Here is a 23,774-nt window from a genome sequence, read left to right on the forward strand (position 1 = left end):
TATCATTTGGAGATTGAAGGTGTCTAGATATTAATGGTAAAGGAAGTAATTTGACTTCTATTATATTTTACAATGTGTAGTCTAAATTTACTGTACTTTTCCATCCACTATATGTTACCTTTCTCTCGAAAAGAAAGGGTTCACTTGAGCAGTACTAGTAAGTTGAGGTACAGAAATGCGATGATTTTTATTGAGTACAATATGGAAAAGACGTTGCCGGGTTTGGGCAGTTCGACTGTAAATAAAAGCATTTGTGTCTTGGTAGAGGCTTCGTTATATTCTCGACAGATTTTCTCAAGCGGCGAAAATCATCCACGTAAATCGCATATGGAACTCATGTTGCAGATTTAACAAGTTTTTTAACAACCACTATTAAAAGATTGAAGGTTAAAATATAGCAAAAGGGGCTGTTTTCGACGTCTGAGAAGAAGTTGCCAGTACGATGAATTATCTCTACCCATTTTATATCTTAATCAAAAATTCTAATTGTTCTTCAAAGATGGTGATACCACGTATAATTTCCCTTCCAACTTAAATCCTGAGATCTTCCAAAGTTGAAAAAAAAATATTACGAATAATGGCGTAACTTACAGTTTGCTTTGTGTTGAATGTCTAATTGCCAAAGATCCATACAAATATCCCAAATACTTTCGTTTCTATTTCAAGTCTCATCAGGAAACCAGAAGAGGAATATACGAGTATATTAATTCATATTGAGATTACTTTTGCAGGTGTATCTTTTCTTATGAATACTAAACTGGGAGCTTAATAGTGAATTAAAGGCGGCTATGCTTATGTGGATCAATATGTTTGCTACATTTGGATTTCACTAACAAAGCAATCAATTTTTCATCCACTTCCTAAATAACGCGAAACTGTTTATCATAGAGAATGAGCTAACTGTCCACTCTGCAATAAACACAGGAAACATGTAAATGTTTGAGACTGAAGCTCTAGTCGTTTTGGCTAGGCCAGAAGAATAGTCGTACAACACTCATCCCAAAGGTGCAGTTGTTGGCGAAAGACAAACACTCCCGTCGCTCTAATGGTATTTGCCTTCCGGTCCAGCTTCTCCCTCCAGACCATAGGCACTATCAACAACCTGATTTCTCGGAGTCACCAAGGCTTAATTAGTTAATTACATGAAGTTGGACAAAGCAAACTCTAAGCAGACAAAAGATGTACAGCAAATACGATTTTAACGAAGTCACAATATCGTTTCGTGGACTCACTAAAACTAACGTCCTTCTCACTGTAACAAGTCTAATCTAGTTGCCGGAATAGATGCATATCAGATATATGAGACAGTCTGTCGTCTTATCAGTGCAAATGCACCAATTGAAGTCTCAGATGGACAGGATTCGAGTTAAATTGCTCAATTCAACTGATAGAAGCAACCAAAATATGTCTTCAGCAGCTTTGACACAAAAGTTAAACACAGGTGATGTTAACAGTAAGTTGTGATTTTAAACTTAACAAACCTTGGTTGCTCAAAACAAAAATTTTAATAATCCCAAAATATTTATCGTTCACTAAAATTTAAAAACTGTTGTGCCACTAAGCAATTTAAGATTTCGAACGAAATCGTGAGGGGACCTTCGATTAACTCACCTCTTTGAGATCAGAGACTAGGACTATATTGCGCCGTATATATACTCAGTGATCACTGAATTATGACCACCTACCTAATACTGTGTTTGGCCACCGTTCGCACGGATAACAGCCACTATTCGCCTAGGCATTGACTTCACTAGATGTCTGAAGACGCCCGTAGCCATTCTGTTGCAAGACTTTTATCGAAACAGATGACAGTTGCGTGTCTATAGCCTCACTTCTCGTTCCAAAATATCCCACAGGTGTTCAATTAGAGTGACGTCAGACGAATTTGAAGGCTAATCAAGATGGGTGAGATCTTGATTAGCCTCCACTCTTACACAGTGCACGCCAGAGGACACAGCGCATTGTCTTGGAAGATCTCGTTTTCTGTCCGGGAAAAAATGCAACATGGCAGGTACATATGGTCTTTAAGAGTTGCCGGTATGCATGCATGTTAAACTCCACTTTGTATCAATCTGTTGAATACAGAATCTCTGTATTACTGTCCTGATTATGTACAGTAGTGTTCGTGTACGTATAGTGTGTGTGTGTGTGTTGCTTCAGGCAGAGCTACTGGTACACCTTACTAGTGAAACTTCAGCCCATACGCACCAGGGGTCTTAATCCTTGCCACCAAAGTATGCCCCATATTAAGCAACCACCGCGCACGATGTGTCTATGGACACATATTGCTCACAGCACACACAAGAAGGCGTCCGTCGGCGCGTTGCACAAGGTATACTTTTGATATATATTTGGACTCATCCGAGCACCTAACTCGATTCCAGTCCTTTAATGTCCAAGCAGCGTGTTTTTGACACCATGTTTTTTTTTTTTTTCCTCAGACATAACACATAGAAGGATAAATTGTCCATTGTCTAACTGCTCCAAGGGTTTATCCCATCTCCGCGTTGTGTACTCTGTGAAGAGGTTTCAAAAAGTGTAAAGTGTATGTTAGTGTCATGTTGTTCCTCTAACCATTTAGCCGTTGGGACTCCCTGTTGCCCATCCTTAGCCACGGAGACAGGTCATTCAGGTCCCTATATAAAAAAAAAAAAAAAACGCGACAAGTTATTAGAGTGTGGGGTTAGAGACTGAAGAACAGGGGGAAGGCAGAAGACATCCCCGAAGTGAGTGGAATTTTTGGGCTACACCAGGCGAAATAAGGGGGTAGGAGTATGGAAGCAAAGATACTACGCAATGATTGGTACCAAAATTGGTGCAGATCACCAAGTTGGCGTGTTGGCAGCAAGCTGCTTGAAATCATCTTAATGAGTTATAATCGAAGAGAGGATTAAATTACCGGGTGACCTTAATATAGTAGTTTTTTGGGTTTTTTTCTTTTTTCCTTTTTGTTATTGACGCCCCAGCATTCCCCATCGACGAGGAGAGGATATCTCTTGGGTCGACTGCTGTGGAAACCCATAAGTCAGAGTGTGTGTGGCGCATTCTCATTTTGGATATTGTACTGCGATACTAACTATCGTACAGCGACCTGATGTGCCCGTACAACGCGCTGCACTTTCGCTCGCCACAAACGTTCACCTTGCGTAATCCTTTACAGTTCTGTCGGCGGAAGGGGGTTTCAGCGAGCCATGAGCAATAAGACGTGCCGTTTCCGATATAGAGCACATCTTTTGTACAGTGCAGAGGAATACCAGGCCTTCTCTGACTTTACGCAGAACCTCTTCACTAGGAGAAGATTCCTCATTGAAAGAAGGTAACAATACGTCGGGTGCTGATCACAGAAAAACGCCAATACACGACTATGATGTGCAAACCCAATAAACCTGAGAAAGAAATAAAAAATACCAGGATAACAACAAAACTAGCTGGTATCTCATACTTTGTGGGATATAAACTCATACAGCCACCACTGTGGTCAACAAACAGTTTGCGATGCCAATCCACCTAACAAATAAGAAGATAAACCCTGATGCTTCTGTTAAGGACACAAAACAAGACCATTACTTGCCTGCCTGGAGAGGATCCTGAAAACAAAATACATTTGATGGACCTGACGATACTGGATTGACTGCAGACTCAACTTGTATTCTAGGAATAGGAATATGAGAACGCCAACTGGCCACCTGATATATATATATTTTTTTTAGATTGAAGAAGGGTTTTTGAAAAAAAAAATCTCTGATCTGGTTCGTCGACTGTGCTGACCTGCAGCGCCTTAAGGCGATCTGAACTGGGCACCCTTGCCTGGCTCTCTGTTCACCTCTTGGAAGAGGGGGGATTGTCTCGTTCCCTCCCCCTCCCTGCCTCCTATATCGCCTGGCGGGGATCGTCCCCACTGACCACCTAGCACAATATGGCCTTAGCCGCCCTTGTGCCATTAAACAACAAACCAACAACAATTGACCACTTCGGGGATGTCTACTCTATTGTCCCTGTACTTCTATCTGTCCCCCCAGCCTTCAGTCTCTCTCTCCACTACTCTAACTAGACCGACAGTGTACGCCCCTAACTTAACGTAGCTAAGCTGCTAACTTGCGTCCAGATTTCACCACACTCTCATCAAACAATTTCCGCCTAATCTAACCTCGAGCGTTTACTTCAATTTTTTTTTATTTATTATTATTATGTCCTAACCACTGAAATCTTAGGAAATTAGGTGGCAGGACCTGCCAGAGTAAAGAACTATAATACAGTACTGGTGTACCTGGTCTGCCTCTACGCGGCAGAGTGTGGACAACGTTGGGTCCCATTAGGGGCCCAGCGGCTAAATGACGAGAGGAACAACAGTACACGTACACTACACATATACAAGATCCACACACCTTTAAACCTCTGGCATTGACAGTGTTCTGTTTCACACCCGCAAATGCATACAACGCGAAGATGGGGGAAACCCCTGGTGCCGTTTGACACTAAACACTCTATAGAAGCACCAACATACTAACCCCCACAAAATGATGCCCTTTCGAAACTTCGTGTTATCTTTACTACTTCCCATCACTGCTATTTTATAAAAATGTTAAATAACGATTTCTATCTTCATATGTACCTCTATGCTCATCACTACCCTCTACAATATTTGAATTAAATGTGGTTGTTAGTCGGGGTCCATTTACTTTTGATAACACAGTGTTTGTCTTTCTTTGCAATGATGATATTCAATTTTAAAGCACAATGTTTGGGGTATGCCTGACTAGGTAAGTGTCAGGAAACCGTGTCAGCTCTTACTGTAAACAATGATGATAATACTCCAATCTGGACATTGAAACATTTGTAGAACATTCCATTTATGAAGACCCTTTATATACCAAAAATGTCTGTAATTTAAAAACTTCAGCGTATATTTCTGGATCCAAGGAGTTATACAACTACGATCATTCAACTCAAAATACTTCATCGGGAGACGTTATTACAATAAAAATTGTGCAATGAGAATTTATATAACTTATCAAACGCCTTTCGTGTAACCTTTTAAGGAAATTGCCAATAAAAGACATTTAGCGCCCCCTGGAAATGAGCACTTTGCCTACAATGCACGTATGATTCTAATAACTTCAGAAGACTGCAGATAAAGCCCACTTTACCCTTGAACTCAGAACTCGTCGTCGACTAAATCCCTCTTCAGGCTGCTATGACAACGGGATGTAGCGACCTGTATGTCTCAACACACCGACGTTTCTTTCACCCTAGCATCTTTCTTTCTTTCTTTCTTTCCTCACAAGCTGGCGACTGGCGGGCAATCTCCATTAGCTTCGTACAGATGACAATTTAATTTACCTTACTTCATTATGGGCGGTACTGTATAGGCGGGAGCTAATTTTCAACCTCTGTACCCACTACCGCCTCCTTCCTCTCCTACAGATTTAAAAAACCTCTGAAGTTCGCTAAGGGATTTTTTTTTCTGTCAATTCGCAAAAGGGGGATTTTTTGTGTGTGAAAGAAATGGCGATTTGCGATGAGTTTATCAAACGTTTCATACACAGCGTTCAAGAACTCACTAGAGAAGAGGGGACGAGCAATTTCCCAAGCAAATTAAACATCTAGGATGATAGAAAATATCCAGGTGTTAGCGTATTGTCTGTAGACTGCTTGAATTCTATTGATCAATTGGCTGAATATAAAATCATTACCGTGCTGCCCATGGCCGATTAACATGGCCACGAAAAAAAGTCCACGAAAGTAATTCTCGGCAAGAATATGACTCGATTTTAAATGATAATCATTAAAAGCAAGAATATAAAGATAAAAATGCTGCCCATCCCCCCCCCCCTTCCCTTGAGATTCGTCATTCAACTTTCTCGCACCTTTAATTTCCATATCCTTCTCCCTTTAAGGTTATTATCAAGTGAAAAAAAAAAAGTCAGTGCGTATTTGTAGCACAGAATTAAAAGAAACAAAAACACTATCTTTTGTGATCGGTTACCCAGAGGGAAGAGCTCGTAATGGGGGATACCTATATTCCACCACCACCAGCAGCAAAATCTTTTACTAATGAAGTGGAAAACTTCGATATGATGCAAGTTCGTAGGTATTGTCTGGTGTTGCTGTACCATTTCCTGTCACATGTCAAGACCGGCCCTAAAATGACTCATTATTGTGACGCGAAAGCAGCGACACAAAAATTGACAAGTCTCTGGAGTTTGTTGTCGGCTGTCAGTTTATGTGGAACCCATTTGCTCAGTTTATGTTCACAGGCTGATCTGCATGTTGTGATTGAAAAACTCGGGGAGTTTACTATAGTCCCTTTTTTATTGCATTAGTAGGTCCCTGCCAAAGTCTGCAACGCAGTTGTCGAATATACAGATCATTTACATAAATCTAATATACTCACTCCCTGTTTTTGTTCAATTGCAGAGTGTAAAACACCCTCTAGGGCGATACAAAATTAAATATACAAATTGAAAATGGTCAGAAGTCCAGGATATAAATAATTGTCAGTTGATTACAAAGTCCACAGATTCATCAATTAAGATGGCCATCGCAAACCACAGTTAATAAAAACAGAATCTTGATAGAAAAGTTCTTAAAACAAGTCATTTTGGTGAATACAAAAAATACCTTGTTGAGAATACAAAAGAATGCCCAGTGTTGAATTTAACACTACTGGACATCCCACTATTTTCCTAGAAAAGGGGTGGACTCTTGAGTACTTCAGTTTTCCATTTAAAAATGCTGCACATCACTTAAATAAATAAAACTCAATTCACTGCTTGCGAATTAAATTCTGAGAATCTTCAATTCCATTTTAATAAATAAATAAGATGAGGGTAAAACACACCCACACAAGGAAATGCTTCTTATGTTCCAAACGCTTCAAAAGCACTTAATTTCCAAGAGAAAGTAGTGCATTCATAACAGTCGGTTTACCAAACAGCCCTCGAGTGTTTTGCTATCGCCCGAGGTTAAACAGTACTGAGTAAACCAATCAATACGACTGCTGAATATTTCAATAGTTCTGCTGGTTTCCAGCAAACGGTCCCAAAAATCGGGAAGACAGCAACAACTAGAAACAGAAATAGTAACAAGGAGCAAACAAATCGCTAGCAACGGCACCGTGAACTTTGGAGTCGTGAGCTTTAACACAGTCATTACGTAGTGGCAGCCATGATTGATCGACGTTTGTATTCAGCTACTGTCACAATGGGCTTCCCATTGATCTATCCCATCAAAGATTCTTTATTCTTATTCATGATTTCTTCCGGAACTCAGTATAGAGAGATCCACAAACCTTTGGCTACCAAAACGCCCTTGATAAAGGATGCCTCTTACTTTGACATTTAGAAATCTTCGCATGTTTTTCAGTATTACAGAAAAGTTCAACGTGCAGAGTAACAGAATTCCTTTTACTTTCATAAAACTATTTTATTGCAAAGTCTCTTCGTACTTGTAAAATTCTTGGGGAGAAAAGAAAAATTACTAGAAATACATTTCGAAAAACTGCCTAAAAAACAGTTCAATTTAATTTTTATTTCAAGTATTTGTTTGGTTAAACTAACCTGTAGCCATTATCCCCAGTACTGATCTTTAAATCGGCTATCTTGAAAGCAGACGTCTAGCGCATGCGTATAACCATTTCCTGCTCGCGCCACATGCTCGTGAGCTGTTTCAGTCGACCACTTTCAGAGATGAATGTGAAGTACAAGCTGCTCTGTCCGTCGTCTGCGCTACAAGTCGGACAGTTCAGATATTCTCCAAACTGTAATTTTATTTTATTTTTTTAGCCTGAAGGTAGCCCACAAGCAGAGATTTATCTGTGATCAAACAAGCAATACTCAACAAAGTCAACAAACATTACAGCTAGAAAATAGGGCATTTGAAAACTAAAAACGCCTTCGACAGGGTTGGAACGTATATTATTATGTGATTACTGATAAAAGAGCACAAAAAAAAAACTTTAAACGAACATTGTAAGTTGAACTTAGCTACAATGAAAAGGAGAAATGGAGTTGATATATTTAGCCAAAGGGAAAGTTCCGAACTTTCTTAATAGCGTAAGAAAACTATCAAAGTGCAGGTTTCGTATCATTAATGTCCCTTTAAACATGTCCTTCTCTAATTCTTAAACATTAATTTACTGCTTTTTTGTTATTTATTTTGCTGTATATACTGTGCTGCTACTTTATTAGGTACACCCCTGCTCTGCACACAAATTATTTGTCCCACAACGTTGCAAGTCACATGACCACAGTTGTGGATATAAATGCAGCAGAACAACCTTTCAAGTATCAGTTAAGCATACAAACCGTAGCAAGAGTGGGTCTTCGAACGTGGCATGGTAGTAGGTGCAAACTTGCTGGATAAAGCATCTCTGAAACGGCAGTTCTCCTGAACTTTTGCACGCACAACAGTTTCAAGGGTGTATCGAGAATGGTGCAACGAACAGAAAACATCCTCTCAACGGCACTCCTCTGGAAGAAAATCGCTTGTTGATGAGAGAGTCAGAGGAGGATGGCTAGAATTGTGCAAGCAAACAGACGGGCCACAATGTCGCACATCACGTCAGAATACAACCTTGGTTCGTACAACAAAATATCACAATGGACCACTAGTCGCACTTTGTCGCGAATGGGCTACAACAGCCGACGGCCACATCGCATACCTTTGTCATCAATGAAGAGCAAGACAAGCACGCCTCCTGTGGGCACAGCAACACCAGCACTGGTCTAGTGAGGATTGGAAAACAGTTGCTTGGTCTGACAAGCCGAAGTTCCTGGTGCATCATGTTGATGGAAGGCTCAGAATTTGGCGAAAACAACATAATCTATGGAACCGTCATGTCTGACGACTGCTGTGCAAGGTGGTCGGTGCAGTGTTATGGTGTGGGGAATGTTTTCTTGGCACACGTTAGGTCCATTGATACCCATAGATTCACGTCTGAATGCCACATCCTACCTAAACATCGTTGCTGACCAAGTACATCCGTTCATTTGACAGTTTATCCTCAGTCAGATGGTTACTTCCAGCAGGATAATGCACCGGTGCACAAAATGGTTCCAGGAACATGACAATGACTTTTCTTTGCTGTAGTGGCCCGCTTAGTTTCAGATCTCAATCCCATTGAACATCTTTGGGATGAGCTGGAAAGGGCTGTTCGCTGCAATGAAGCACTCATGTCTGCATGGTACTCCATTCCTGCACAACGTTTTCAGCGTCTTGTTCAATCCATGCCTAGACGAATTCAGGCTGTTTTGAAGGCTAAAAAAGGAGGCTCAACACGATATTAGGTAGGTGTACCTAATAAAGTGGCAGCACAGTGTATATTGTAAACTACTGAATAGTTGTGTTCAAATTTGGTAGGTTCGACTCTTCTTGGATGTTACTGTACAATGTGTATATTTTCTTAGAGGTAAAAATCAGAATGTTGTTGATTTTGCTTCTGCTTAACCTAGGTGATTAATTCGGTAGGTTTTATTTGTTTTAGGACGTTACTGTAAATCGCGTAGTGTAAATTGTGTATTAATGAATAGTTAGTGATCTAGACCAGAGTGTTGTTTTTGCCACTGATTGGATCCAATGGATCACACATGATCATCCTGTGTTATAAATTTTATTTTTCATGTATATATGCACAGTTATGCTTTTTTGTATAGTTAGTATTATTGTACAGTTGTTACACTGTTAGTACAGCTGTTCGGTTAGACGAACTTGTATAATATGGACTTTCTCCTTACGAACTTTACTTTTCCTTTCATCTTGGAAGACGTAAATAGTTGGTGAATTATATACACTGCCCTAATATCCGGCCACCCCTCCATGGATGGGGAAACAGGTCCTATACATGCAATACGTCACAGAACCTGCTATAAATACATGTATGCACACTGGCCTTCGAACAGACAATTGCAAAAGTGGGCATGCAAGATGACCTGTTCAACAGAATTGATCACCTCAACAAATGCTAGACGCCGATTAACATGGTGTAAGGAGCACGAATCCTGTACTGTAGAACAGTGTAAAACAGTCGTGGGTCGCACTCTACCAGTCTGGTGGCCATTCCTGGGTGTAGCGAATGTCGGGGGAAACGCTTCCTTCCTGATTGTATCCTACCAAAAATGAAGTTTGGTGGAGGCAGTGTCATAGTATGGGTCTCCTTTCATGGTTTGGCTTGGGCCCATTAGTCGTTATCGACAAAACCATGAATGCTGTGCAATTATTCACTTCTAACATTATATTATGGCAATACTTCGGCCATACCTGTACCAGCAAGACAACACGCCGTGCCATTCTGCTCGAGTCGAGACAAGTGGTTTGAGGATATGGGTGTGGAAAAGTTGGATTGGCCAGCCCAGAGTCTGTTCTGAACCGTATCGAGCATCTTTGGGATGTACTGGATTGTCCTGTACGCGCATATCGAGATTGGATCGCCCAAAAGAACAAGACCGAACTGGTGGCTGCGTTAAAGGCCGAGTGAGCAACATATCGATAACTTGACATTTATAAAAAGCTGGTTGAGAGTATACACAAAATATTAAATGACACAATAAAAGCTCTTTTTTTGTCTAATGGAAGGGCAGTGTATGTACCCTTTAAGGTTTTGGTCTACTCCTCAGGATATGAACTGTGTAAATGTAACGTGCTTTAACTTCTGTTTTGATCTAAGGTACCATGCTGGAGATGAAATCTTCACTCTCTCTCTGCTATTTTCTTGCTACTGTTCTTAACTCTTCCCTTTCCTGTTGGATCCCTCTGTCGATCCATCACTTTGCTATACTATTCCAATCCTTCCAGTTCCCATACTTCTCCTATATAATGTACTTCTTTAGTAGATCCTGGCCGCCTCCATGTGGCGGGGCTGGGACGCTGTGACCAGGTGTAACTGCTTCTCACATGCTAAGAGCTAAGTACCGGCCGACAACTCAACAACAGAACATATCATTAAACTACATAAAAATTGCCAGCTTTGCCACAAGCTTCTTCACAAGATATACAACGGTGGCTAACGGGGGGAACCCTGGGATCTGCCACAACAACACGAATATCCCCTGTTTTGTTTTGTTTTTTGTTTTTTTGTCAAATATATATCTACCTTATACACTACTCGATAAAATTTAACAGAACATTGCTTTTCATGAATATTTTATTGTGAACAGTGTCACCGAAGACACTGTTCATAGTAAAATAGGAGTCCCGTTAAGCCTAACCACATTCTAGACGTAATTTCATCTAGAGACAACGAGGAACACGGTACCATTCCTCCAACATCATAGAAATGGACGGTGTTTTCTTGTGGGGTGGGATATTGATCAACGGTCGTAACCCTCTTCGTTTTTTTTATAGGGGTACCGTAATTGCGCAGAGTTACCGAGAACAGATACTGGAACCCCATGTGCAACTTTTCAGGAGTGCGGTTGCCCAGTTCATGCACGACAATCCCACAACACATAGAGTTCAAGTGGTGGAGAAATATCTGGAAAACTGAAGATATCCAATGACTGCAGCAGCCAGCACGATCACCGACTTAAATCGGATCGAGCACGTGTGTGACGCCTCGACGCTTGGTGACCTCAGGTTTGCTATAATCGACCACAGAATACGCACAATTTACAGACGAAGCAATATGGCCTTAGTCGCTAATGCTCCTAAAACCCAATAACAACAACTACACCAATGCCAAATTTTGTCCCGCTTCATCGCAAGCTGTAAGAGTTACACCACGTTTGCCTCGTGTTCTGTTAATTTTGTCGAGCAGTGTATTTCAATATAGGAAATTGCATGTCTTCCAGAAGTGATTTACCTGTTTACGAGAGGCAGGGGCGCTCTTAAAAAGACCATTATAGATCGAAACTGAACAAACAATAGCATTGAAGCAACAGCCAGATCAAAGATAAACATAACTATTGGAAGTTTTGGTACAAAAAGAAAACATCCAATTGCTCCTGCAGATAATCTGGCCATTACAGCAGCCAACGAGTGTTGTCTGCAAGTATCGTCAGTGGTGGAACAGGAAAGACAGTTGGTATTGCCGTATGAAGATTAGCCATTTAAGTCCTAACAAAGTAGTTTCGGGCTTTTCCCCAGAACACGGTGCTACTACCACCCTTTGAACTTTTTTTCTGGTAGCTCATCAGAAGATGAGAACTTCCCAAATAACGAAAACTAAGTTGTTCAGTGGTTGCACTATATGAAATGCGAGGTGAGCAAATATAATGATCTGTTTGTATCTTAGAAACTAAAAGTCATCACAGGGCAATACTAAGCTATTTGGACACGATTTAGCTACACACAACAACCAGAATTTTTGTTTCTTGCACAAACTTTAGTTTCCATTAGCTTTTAAACAAGGAGAAGGGGCTTCTCAGCGAGCAGGAGTTTTCACAAATGGAAGCTAATATAGAGAAAAGCTACTCAACATTGCTGCTTGTGTGTTAAGTACCAAAGCAACTAAGGCTATGGAGGATACAGTGTTGTCTGTAAACTGCAGGTGTTCTTTGATCGGTCGGTTTACTGTTTGCTGGACAAAAAAACCAATGTTTCCGGGAGTGAAAACCGTGCAACTAAAAGACGACTAACTCAGTCACGTTGTGAAAAAAAAAAGCCCATAAAAATTCTTCGCGTCACTGACAGTATTCGAACTCGGGTCTTCTCTACCCGGTGTTGTTGTTGTAGGGTTTTAGGAGCATTAGCGACTATTGCTGCGTATATACTGTCTGTAAACTGCGTGGTGTTCTGTGGTCGATTTTCTGTTTGCTGGACGAAGAACCCGAGATTCTGGGAGAAAATCCATACTACCCTCGCCTGAGACCGATTAACTGAGCCACGTTGTGAAAGGATCATATCTCGTGGGTCCATATCACGAGATATGGACTGACACCATGGTATGTACCTAAGTTCATTTGTCATAGTGCATGAAATCATGGCTGCTACATTGTATGAGGGTCTACACAATTCTGCGTGTCCTACATTGTGGAAATGTTATGGAAGTAGCTTTTACAACACAACGCTTCAGGGCAGAAAAAAAGCAAGGATTACGAAAACCCTGTTTGAAGAGACTACCATCAGAAGAGTGCTGTAGCCCGCACAGAGTTCCTACCTCAATTCAACTGACCTGAACCAAGTGTCTATGGGCTGAATTACAATGCAGAATTGATTATAACCGCTGTGCTACACTCATGGGTAGCACATTGATTACAATCATCGTCATCCTGCACACTGTGTGGAAAGGGTTAGGTTCGAAGCCTGTCAATGGCATGATGAACTTCTGTAGTTTTTCAAACAGTGGCCGGTACTGACAGAGTTAGTCAATAACGGTAAAGGAAAAGAAGGTTTTCTACTAGAAAATTCGAATCTTACGTTCAAAACAGTTACATCAACAAGACAATACAAGAAATTTATATTCAAAATACACAAATACATGGGCAATCGCTCTGGTAACCGATAATTTGAAAATATTTATTGGGCAGTGCAATTTATGAATTTGAAATGAAGGGGGCAGCACAATACTAACGGTTTTCTACTAGAACAGAGACGCCCGTATTTAAAAAGGAAAACACATTAGGTCCAAAACAATATAGGCAAATCCATAAATCAAAGGCGTTTTCTGAAATAATGGAGCCTTAAAGCAATGCAAAAAAAAAAAAAAAAACTGACATGTACACTGAGTGAACACTTTATTAGACACAACAATCTAATGGAGAAGTCTTTATTTAGCTTTCAGAACAGCATGGAAAATTCTGACCTTGGGAAATGGCGCACTGTCCTGTTGGAAGAACCCATCCGCAAATGGATACTCTGAAGGGATGCGCCTGGTCGGAAACAAACTACAAACAACCTCTAGCATCCAAATGTCGCTCCACTAGTATCAAGGAGAACTCAATGAGTACCACAAAACACTCCCCGTATCATAGCTCCACCACGACCAACTTGCACTATTGGCAACCAGCAAGATGGATCTGTGGTGCCATGCTATTTTTCGACATATTTTGCTCCCACCATCAGTGTGAACTGGGATTCATTCGACGAGGCAGCGTTTTTCCAGTCGTCTACTATTGGTCTTCCTTAGCCTATTGTACCTAAACCTTCTTGATTTTTTGGTGACAAGTATAAAAAGGTACAAGTATTTGAACCATCGTTCTGAAATGTCTCTTTGGTAGCCACTGTTTGGTTACGTCATTTCTTTATTGATTGACTGCAACGTACTTGAAAACCTCAGCAGGGTTACACTTTCCGAGACACTCATACCGGCACATTAGGTGCCTAGTCCCATGCAGGTTCAAAATCACGTAAATCTTTCATCTTGCTCATCCTGGCACTGAATTGCGCACATACAGCCATCCCTACATACCTGCCAACCAGCTTTATATCGCATGGTACGGATACGTAATGCTGTTATTAAAATGAGAGCTCCATTTCAAGAAAAGGACACGTGTATCTAATAAAGTGGCCGTTCAGTGTATACTGCAGACTAAACTTAATTATAACCACCACGGTTTCATTCCAAATATAGAAACAATAACCAATCTGTTAAAACTGAAGACATCGAATTTGTGTCTCAATGGAGTGAAGAATTTTTATGAGCTTTCTTCACAACGTAGCTGAGTTAGTCTGCTCAGACGAGGATTGTATGGTCTTTCTTCCCCGGGAACTCGGAGATTTCGTTCTTTGTACTTTAGTTGCAAGTTGATAATTCTGTGTCTTAATTCTAATGTCTGTGAACTACGTGCATTTTATGGTCGGTTTGAATGTTTCGCTAGTTGAAAAATTAGAGTTTAAGGAGAATAAACCGAACAAAAATAAAAGTTCTCCAGGCCCTAAAGCGCCGATTGAAGAGGCTTTTAAGCATTCCACCAGTCTCCGACAACATTCGCATTCAGACCTTTCCAAAGGAGTTTGCTGTTTCTTCTAGTGCTCTTCAGTTTATGCTTTATGAAGAAAATTTCAATAAGAAATCTTAGTTTTGCGCCATATCCAAGCTCTTTGCATCATCAATTACATATATTGATCAGGTCGTAAGGACATGGCTACAAGATTAGCATAAAAGAATGATGGACAAGTAGCAAACTACTATACCAGTATTCATGGAGGACCACCCACTGGAGACATCTTGGCTAAAGTTATTCATCTGGAGACAATTTACATGGAAAAGTATGGTGAAACTCGAGCAGTTACCCTCGACGTTTCTAAGACTTTCGATAATTTTGGCATAAAAGAATTCTGAACAAGCTTCTATCTCCTGATCAGATTTCTGCAAATGAGAGGTGGTTCCACTTTGATCAACTAATGTTGTAGTGTCCCAAAGTTCAATTTTTTCACCTACGTCATTCTTCCAGTATATCATAATCTTGTTGATGACACTACACTATATTCATTTTCTGGTCCGACAAATTCTACTTTGCACAAACAACGAAAATTTTTCTATTATCAGCCAATATCCTTAAATGCTGAATTCAAGGAAAGTTTTGGGGGAGGGGGCAACCAATGTCACTTGAATCTTCCAAAACCCAATCCTATCTTATTTATCTTAATAAAAAGAATCTGCTTCTCTCTAGTAACGGCACAAAGTTGTTTTAATCATGGCAAGAAAGCAAAGCTTATGCAGTATCAGCCATAAAAAACACCACTCCCTACCATCCCTAATATCATTTCTAATAATTCATCTAATTCTTCCATTAATTTTATTCAAACTACCCACTTCCACAACACAAGATGGAAGTTTGTTCCGACAAACAACTACCCGCGCTGGCTGAAAGCAAATTTCCGTTAATCCAACCAGCCTTCCTCAATTTAAAGTTTGTCCCTTCATGAGTATTGTTTAAGCAAGAGGGAAAATGCCATCAGCATTTAGATTACTCAATCCATAGTCTTAAACAACTCATTCAGATCTCCTCGTTTCAGTACCTAGTTTCCTGGTACTGAAATTTGCAGAACGCAAGTCTTTTTTTGGTAATAACACCTTTGGTTGCCCTCACAAATCTCGTTGCATTTCTCTGCACCGTTCCAACAGATCCGCATCCTTCCTAAAATGAAACTTCCAGACCTGTATGCAGTGCTCAAAATGTAGCCTGACCATTGCCTTATACAAGAGGATAATTACCTCTTCATCACTGCTGGCTAAATTCCCGTATATCAGTGGCAACGCCCCATGAACCCCTAGCAGTTTGGTTGGTTGCTTATTGCAGGGTTATAAGCACATCAGCAACTTAGGCTACCTTGCGCCGTATATATTAGGTCTGTACATTGAGTTTGTACTATGGTCAACTCAGCCACATTGTGAAAAAACCATAAAAATTCTTCGCGTCATTGACAGCATTCGAACTGAGGTCTTTTCCATCGGGTGTAGGAAGAATAGTGATTATACTAACTGCGCTACCCACGAGGACACTGTTCAGAGAACTTCATGTCTGAATACAAATTCAAGCCGAACGTAAAACTATATCTTGCCTTCTCAACCATACACGGTAATAGATTGCTGCGCAGTCTTTGAGAAATGCAGGATTCAATAACTCTCCAAAAGGCGGTCACATTTAAAAAAAAAAAATTAGCAAATCATCTCATAAGAATATTGGTTCATGCGTAACTGAAAATGTGAGTCCAGTAGAGGAGGTCACTGATTTTAAAATGTTAATTAAAAGACAAGCAATACTCACAACAGGTTTACTTCCAGCTAATGAAAGTGTTCAAATATCATGATGGTATTGAGTCCCACATTTCCAGGAAAGCAGTCCTTGGCACGTGTAATGTTTTGAAGGAGGGGGGGAGCTGACAAATGGAAATTTCAAGCCGCAAAGATTTCTAAAAAAACTGGCGGTAACGGCCCATAAAATAATTCATCAACAAATTAATTTTTGATCCATATTGGAATATTTGGATTTGCAATTCATGGAACATTATGCACTTATATCAATAATGGTTGAAGTTAGATGTTATCATCCTAATCCAACAATTGAGCGTGTTGAGTGTTAGCATTTATCTGCAAAAAAAAAAAAAAAAATACTAACACCACTAAAAATATTGAAAACCCTAATGAATCTATAAAATGAAGTGCAAACTGACAGGATTTCAGAAAAGCTTTTGATACTGTTGCATATGGAAGACTACTACGGTATGAACCGCATCAGTATGGCCAATATTAATATTAAGGACAAGTTGCTGCTAAGGATAAAGGGATGGTTGAGGAGGAGAAGACAGAGAGTGATAATCAATGGACGCTGATCTTCGTGGATTAATGATATTAGTGGAGTCGCCCCGGGTTCGGAGTTGAGCCCACTGTTGTTTTGTATATTTATCAATGACATTGATGAAGGTACTGTGTATCACGCTTAATGTCGATTTGCAGTTGATACAAAGGTTGGCAGGGTTGTTAATGACAGTAATGGCAGTGTGCTACTGCAACAGGATCTACAAAAGTTGGGCAGATGGGCTGAGAAGTGGTAACAGAAGTTTAACATTGAAAAATGCAAAGTAACCACAGAGAAACGTAACAATTGTGTGAAGCTACACTCAGGGTGGTAGAAAATCAAATAGACCTGGGAGTAATTCTTTTTTTTTTTTTATGTAAACCCCAAACGCCAGAGGTATTAGAACCTATAATACTAAGTACCGTGCTTGGGTTGGAGGTTGAGAAGACGAAAGAAGATATTTGTTGATATTGGACTTCAACTTCTGTAGAGTGTAATTTTCAGGAAATACGTATGAAGGAAGGTTGTTCCAAAAAACGGCAGTTGAATGAATAAACGAGGAAGATGAAAAGTTGGTTCTGTGAGTTTGAAGTTGGACAGTAAATGGAAGTTGGCTGGTGGCGGCACGTGTTCGAACTGTTTTGAAAGAGAGAGTGGGAATTATAGAAGCCAATTCAAAAGAACAGTGCCCATGGAAGTATCTCTAGAAGAGGCATGCAGCAGAAACAGTACGTCTATGAGAAAGCGAGTGGAGAGACTCTGTCAGAGATGAATCATTAATTAACCTAACTGCCCTCTTCTGAATGGAATCAAGAAGCCTGAGAGAGGTTTTGGGGGGCACCACCCCAGATGTGGGAACAATATTCCAAGGTGGGGCAGATTTACAATTTATACAGAGTGAACAGCTGTTTGGAAGAAAAGTAACGCCGAGAGCGAAAGAGAAAACCAAGTTTTTTAGATGCAGAGGAAGAAATATTTATAATGTGCTTATGCCAAGAGGGATTAGAAGTCAGGGTAATCCCCAAAAGAGATATATCATTTTGCCTAAAAATCGGAGTGTCACTAAAGATAAGCTTAGGAACAGAAGAATCCGTTTTGCGAGATATAAGACAAGACTGAGTTTTAGAAGGGTTGAAATCAACTAAGTTGTTTTTGCCCCACTGGAGAAATACCTGAAGATCGGCATTTAAGGAATTGGTAGCAGATTTTCGAGAAGTTGAAGCTGATTGAGCAGGACAAAGTTTCTCAAAATGGAAAGTAGAATGCAAATGTGCTATCATCGGCAAAACTATGGATAGGATTTCCAGTCAATGGAAGAAGGTCATTAATATACAAGAGGAAAAGATTGGGGGAAAGAACTGAACCTTGGGGGACACCGGCATTAGTGGAGAAGTTAGAAGACAGAGAGCCATCTACCATCACCCTCAGTGAGCGATCAGAGAGAAAACTGGATAACCAATTACCAAAAACAGTTGGCAAACCATAAGATGGAAGCTTGTTTAGAAGACCTTTATGCCAAACACGATCGGAAGCCGTTGAGATGTCAAGAGCAACTACTTGTGTTTCACCGAACCTTTCCATTGAATTAGTCCATAAATGACTAACATAAGCCAGAATATCACCAGTGGATCGACACTGACGGAATCCATACTGGCGATCGTTGATCAGACGGAAGGTTTCTAGGTAGTTTAAGAGTTGGCGATTAATTGATTTCTCCATTACTTTAGAAAGAGTAGAAGTAATTGCAATGGGACGATAATTGGATGGGAGGGATTTGTCACCCTTTTTAGGAACTGGCTGGATATGAGAAAATTTCCAAGCAGAAGTAAAAATACCTTTGGAATAAGAAAGTGAAAAAAGGCGGCAAAGAATAGGAGTAAGTTCAGGAGCACAGGTTTTGAGAACAAGTGGAGAAATACTATCGCGACCTGGAGCTTTCTTAGCATCAAGATTCGTCAAAATCCTTCTGACAGAAGACCACAGGAGGCATTGAATGGAGCGTGTTGGGAATGGAGGGAGGTGTTTTACAAGATCATTAATACATGAGTTGGAAGAAAAATGGGATGCTAGCAAGTCAGCTTTATCCTTGGCTGAAGTGACTACAGAACCATCTGGTTTGGACAGAGGTGGGAGCAGAGATGGATAAAAGTTGCGGCCAATAGCTTTGGCAAGAGACCAGAATGCTCGGCTACCATTAGGGCAAGAAGCAAGTTTTCTACTCTTAACCTGTTCAAACTCTAGTTTGGACTGATTAATAACTGCTTTACAATTGATGCGAGCTTTGGTGTAGGCAGAAAATGAAACTGAGGAATTAGGGAATTAGAAACAAGCCAGTTACGATATGCAACATTCTTCTCTTGAACAGCCTTAGCACATTTGTTTGGAAAACCAAGGTTTAGATAAAGGACGAGATTTTAAAGTGGAGTGTGGGATAAAGGATTCCATTCCTGCAAGAATAATTTCACTGACACGATCTGAGCAAACATTGACATCAGAAGTTTTAAAACAGTAGTCCGACCAAGGAAAAGAAGAAAATAAATCTCGCAGGTCATCCCATTTTACATTCTTGTAATGCCAAACAAAACGAGGTTGGAAATAACCATGAGATAATGGCTCCATTGGAGAAGAGACAATCACCAAGTTGTGATCTGAGGTGCCTAAAGGACCATTCACTTTGACTGTATACGTAAAAGGGTTGTTTGTGAGAAAAAGATCAAGCATGTTGGCTGTATGGTTAGGATTGTCCGGTATCCTTGTAGGTAGATGAACAATCTGTGCAAGGTCATTAGTAATTGCAAAAGCCTCAGCATCTTGACCAGCTGGGTCGGTGTGACTAGAAAATGGAAGCCAGCTGGAGTTGTGAACATTAAAATCACCAAGGAAAATTACCTCATTGTTAGGAAAGTTAGACTGGGGAAAGTCAAGTTGCAAAGAGAGGAAGTCGAAGAGCTCCAAGTGATTAGTGGAGTTGGGAGAACAGTATAGACAACAGATGTATTTGACAGAATGAGGTAGAGAGATTTTAAACCAGAGAAGATCGAATGGGAGATTCCAAATTTCCAAGTCTCTGACAGGGAATACCAGAACAGACATATGCACAAATACCACCTTTGAGGCGAAAGGAATCATACAGCGAATAATTTGGGCATCTGAGATGAGCAGTAGTTGAATCAACCGATAACTGAAATTCTGTAAAAAAAAGTACATGGGGTTTGGCAGACTGCAAGTGGAAATGGACATCGTTGAGATTAGAATTGAGACCACGTATATTTGTGAAATGAATTAGGAAGTGCTTAGGAATTCTGCAGTCAGATATGAAGTTTTCTGTGCAGTGCAGGCAGTCTGCCAGAGTAAGTCACAGGGTCTTGTCAACGATATACAGGAATTTTGCTAGCAGGGATAAGGAGGTGATTATTCATTTGCATAAGGCAATGGTCAGGCCACGTCTGGAGGCCTCATTTTAGTAAGGATGTAGAGTTGCTAGAACGAGTACAGAGAAGGGCAACAAGATTGGTGAGGGGAACGAAGGGGTCCTCTTGCCAAGAAAGGCTTAAGTTCTGCAAATTCCATCATGTGGAAACTTGGCACCTACGAGGCGATTTGATTGAGAAGTATAAGACCTTGAATGGGTTGAGCAGGCTATGGGATTCTTCTTCTTGCTCAGATTACGAACCTGAGTGGGCATAAATTCAAATTGAGGAAAGACAGTTATAGAACAGATGTGCGGAAATTTGCTTTTAGCCAGCGGGTAGTTGATTGCTGGAACAAAATTCCATCTGTCGTTGTGGAATTCAAGGAGGAACTGGACAAACTTTTAGAGGGAATGAATGTGTGATATGTTTTTTTTTTTTTTTGGCTGATTCTACCTAAACTTGCTTTCTTGCGTCACATGCCTCTACTACTACTACTACTATAGACGAAATCTATAAATATTGCATAAAATTTCTGAACACATAAAATAGGGACAGTTTAAAACTACCATAAAATGAATTATATTTTCAATTGACTTGGGACAAATTCAAAAGATTCATAAGGAAACCATTCTGCAAATTGACAAACAGGATGATCAAACTTTTCCGTTTTTATCGACTTTTTCTGGCTGGTCTTATAGACGGTCCAAGAAAAGTGATAGCATGAAACCTTAATTTGCATAAATTATACAACATAATTTGATATTAAATGCTGTAGTTGTTGTAGCAGGGTTCTAGGGGCATCAACAAACTAAGGCCATATTTTTCCGTGTACATTGTGTGTAAACTGCACTTTCTGTGGTCGATTTTCTGTTTTTAGGAAGAAAAACCAGTTTCCTGGAGAAAAGCCATGCTACCCTCGTGTGAGACCTACTAACTCAGCCATTTTGTGAAAAATGGCCCATAAAAATCCCTCACTCATTGACGGGACTCGAACTAAGGTCTTTTCCACCCGGTGTGGGGGGGGAGACAGCGGCTCTACCAACTGTGCTACCCACGAGGGCAAAAACGCTGTCTTATTATGGCCACCTAATAACAGACTCATATGTCCATAAATTGTGCTCTCTAGTTCAGTGTTTCCCAAACGATATTCGCGTACCCCTTTTGAGAGCACTTAGATGTACCGTCGTATCACTTTTCAGGCAAAAAGATAACCTGAGGGTATTTTAATAATACTATTTTTTTGGTTAGAGAAAATACAATACAATATATGGTATTCATTTACTAATAATGTATAAAAAAGTTATGCATACATACTGTATATAGAAATAGTAATTTAAAAAATGGAAGTACAGTACTAGTAAAAATTAAAATTCAACATTTTAACAGGACACGATGCCTCTGTGTGTTCGGTGTAAAGAGTGAGGAAATCAGGCACGCACTCAGTATCATTCTGATGGGCGTTTATGAGAGCTTGAAAAACAGGGTGGATGCCCTGGAAGGAATTAAAATGGGGTCCATTATTCTCAGCTGCCCAACTCAACACCAGAGCTTACACTTGTCCAACAGAATGCGCTAGTCCCACAGGGACTAATGCATTCTGTCTTGGGGACTGCAGCTGTGTTTCCTGATGGGAAACGAGACATATATTGTGCAAAAAGAATAAACAGAACAGTATCAGGGTATGCCTGCATCAGACAAAAGTACACATGACTTTGTAGAGATATCATCTTATTAGGCCACAAAAAGTGATAGTCACATGACGTTGGCAGATTACAAGTAGATCTCAGGACTTACTGAACTAGAGTCAATTTTGAGAAAAAGTCACGAGTAAGGAATAAATTTGAAAGAGGCTGCAATTCTGCCCAGATAAGATAGGAGGGAGTACATGTTGAGGGCCTTGTCAATTTAACCAACACTGGAGTGCGACTGTGTAAGGCTCATGGGGGTGAAAATTTTCATACCGTGGTCTATGCTTGGTAACAAAAGAGATTATTTTTACATGGATGGTATGGGACAGAAGTGGTGCAAGAATATTTGCTAATGCTATGGTGGCAGTGTTGGGTGGTTCGGAAAAGTACAAGCTTTGGGGGTGGGATACACAGACCAACTATAGCTGGAAAACATGGTGTCCGATATTTCAAGTCCTTCCGTAAGTCATCAAGGAACAAGTAAATACACTGTGCTGCCACTTTATTAGATACACCTAACTAGTAGCGTGCTGAGCCTCCTTTAGCCTTCAAAACAGCCTGAATTCTTCTAGGCATGGATTGAACAAGATGCTGAAAACGTTGTGCAGGAATGAAGTACCATGCAGATATGAGTGTGTCACGCAGTTCCATGAGATTCGACGGAGGTGTAGGCCTGCAGCGAACAGCCCTTTCCAGCTCATCCCAAAGATGTTCAATTGGATTGAGATCCTGGGACTGAGCGGGCCACTGCAGCAAAGAAAAGTCATTGTCATATTCCTGGAACCATTTTGTGCACCGGTGCATTATCCATCTGACTGAGGATAAACTGTCAAATGAACGGATGTACTTGGTCAGCAAAGATGTTTAGGTAGGATGTGGCATTCAGACGTGAATCTATGGGTATCAATGGACCTAAAGTGTGCCAAGAAAACATTCCCCACACCATAACGCTGCGCCCACCACCTTTGCACAGCAGTCGTCAGACATGACGGTTCCATAGATTATGTTGTTTTCGCCAAATTCTGAGCCTTCCATCAACATGATGCACCAGGAACTTCGGCTCGTCAAACCAAGCAACTGTTTTCCAATCCTCGATAGTCCAGTGTTGGTGTTGCTGTGCCCACAGGAGGCGTGCTCTTTTGTTCTTCATTGATAACAAAGGTACGCGACGTGGCCGTCGGCTGTTGTAGCCCATTCGCGACAAAGTGCGTCTAGTGGTCCGTTGCGATATTTTGTTGTGCGCACCAAAGTTGTATTCTGACGTGATGTGCGACATTGTGCCCGTCTGTTTGTTTGCACAATTCTAGCCATCCTCCTCTGACCTCTCTCATCAGCAAGCGATTTTCTTCCAAAGAAGTGCCGTTGAGAGGATGTTTTATGTTCGTTGCACCATTCTCGGTACACCCTTGAAACTGTGGTGCGTGAAAAGTTCAGAACTGCCGTTTCAGAAATGCTTTGCCCAGCACGTCTTACACCTACTACCATGCCACGTTCGA

General features: G+C 40.6%; 1 protein-coding gene across 1 annotated transcript in view; it reads right to left on the reverse strand.

Moving 5' to 3' along the window:
- Positions 1–23,774, reverse strand: part of LOC150083870 (glucose transporter type 1-like) — a 433,074-nt gene that overhangs the window by 396,832 nt on the left and 12,468 nt on the right. The gene's annotated exons all lie outside the window — the stretch shown is intronic.

The sequence above is a fragment of the Mastigoproctus giganteus genome, chromosome 6 (genome assembly GCF_048544385.1).
Source record: "Mastigoproctus giganteus isolate SK-2022 chromosome 6, ASM4854438v1, whole genome shotgun sequence".
Taxonomy (NCBI): Eukaryota; Metazoa; Arthropoda; class Arachnida; order Uropygi; family Thelyphonidae; genus Mastigoproctus; species Mastigoproctus giganteus.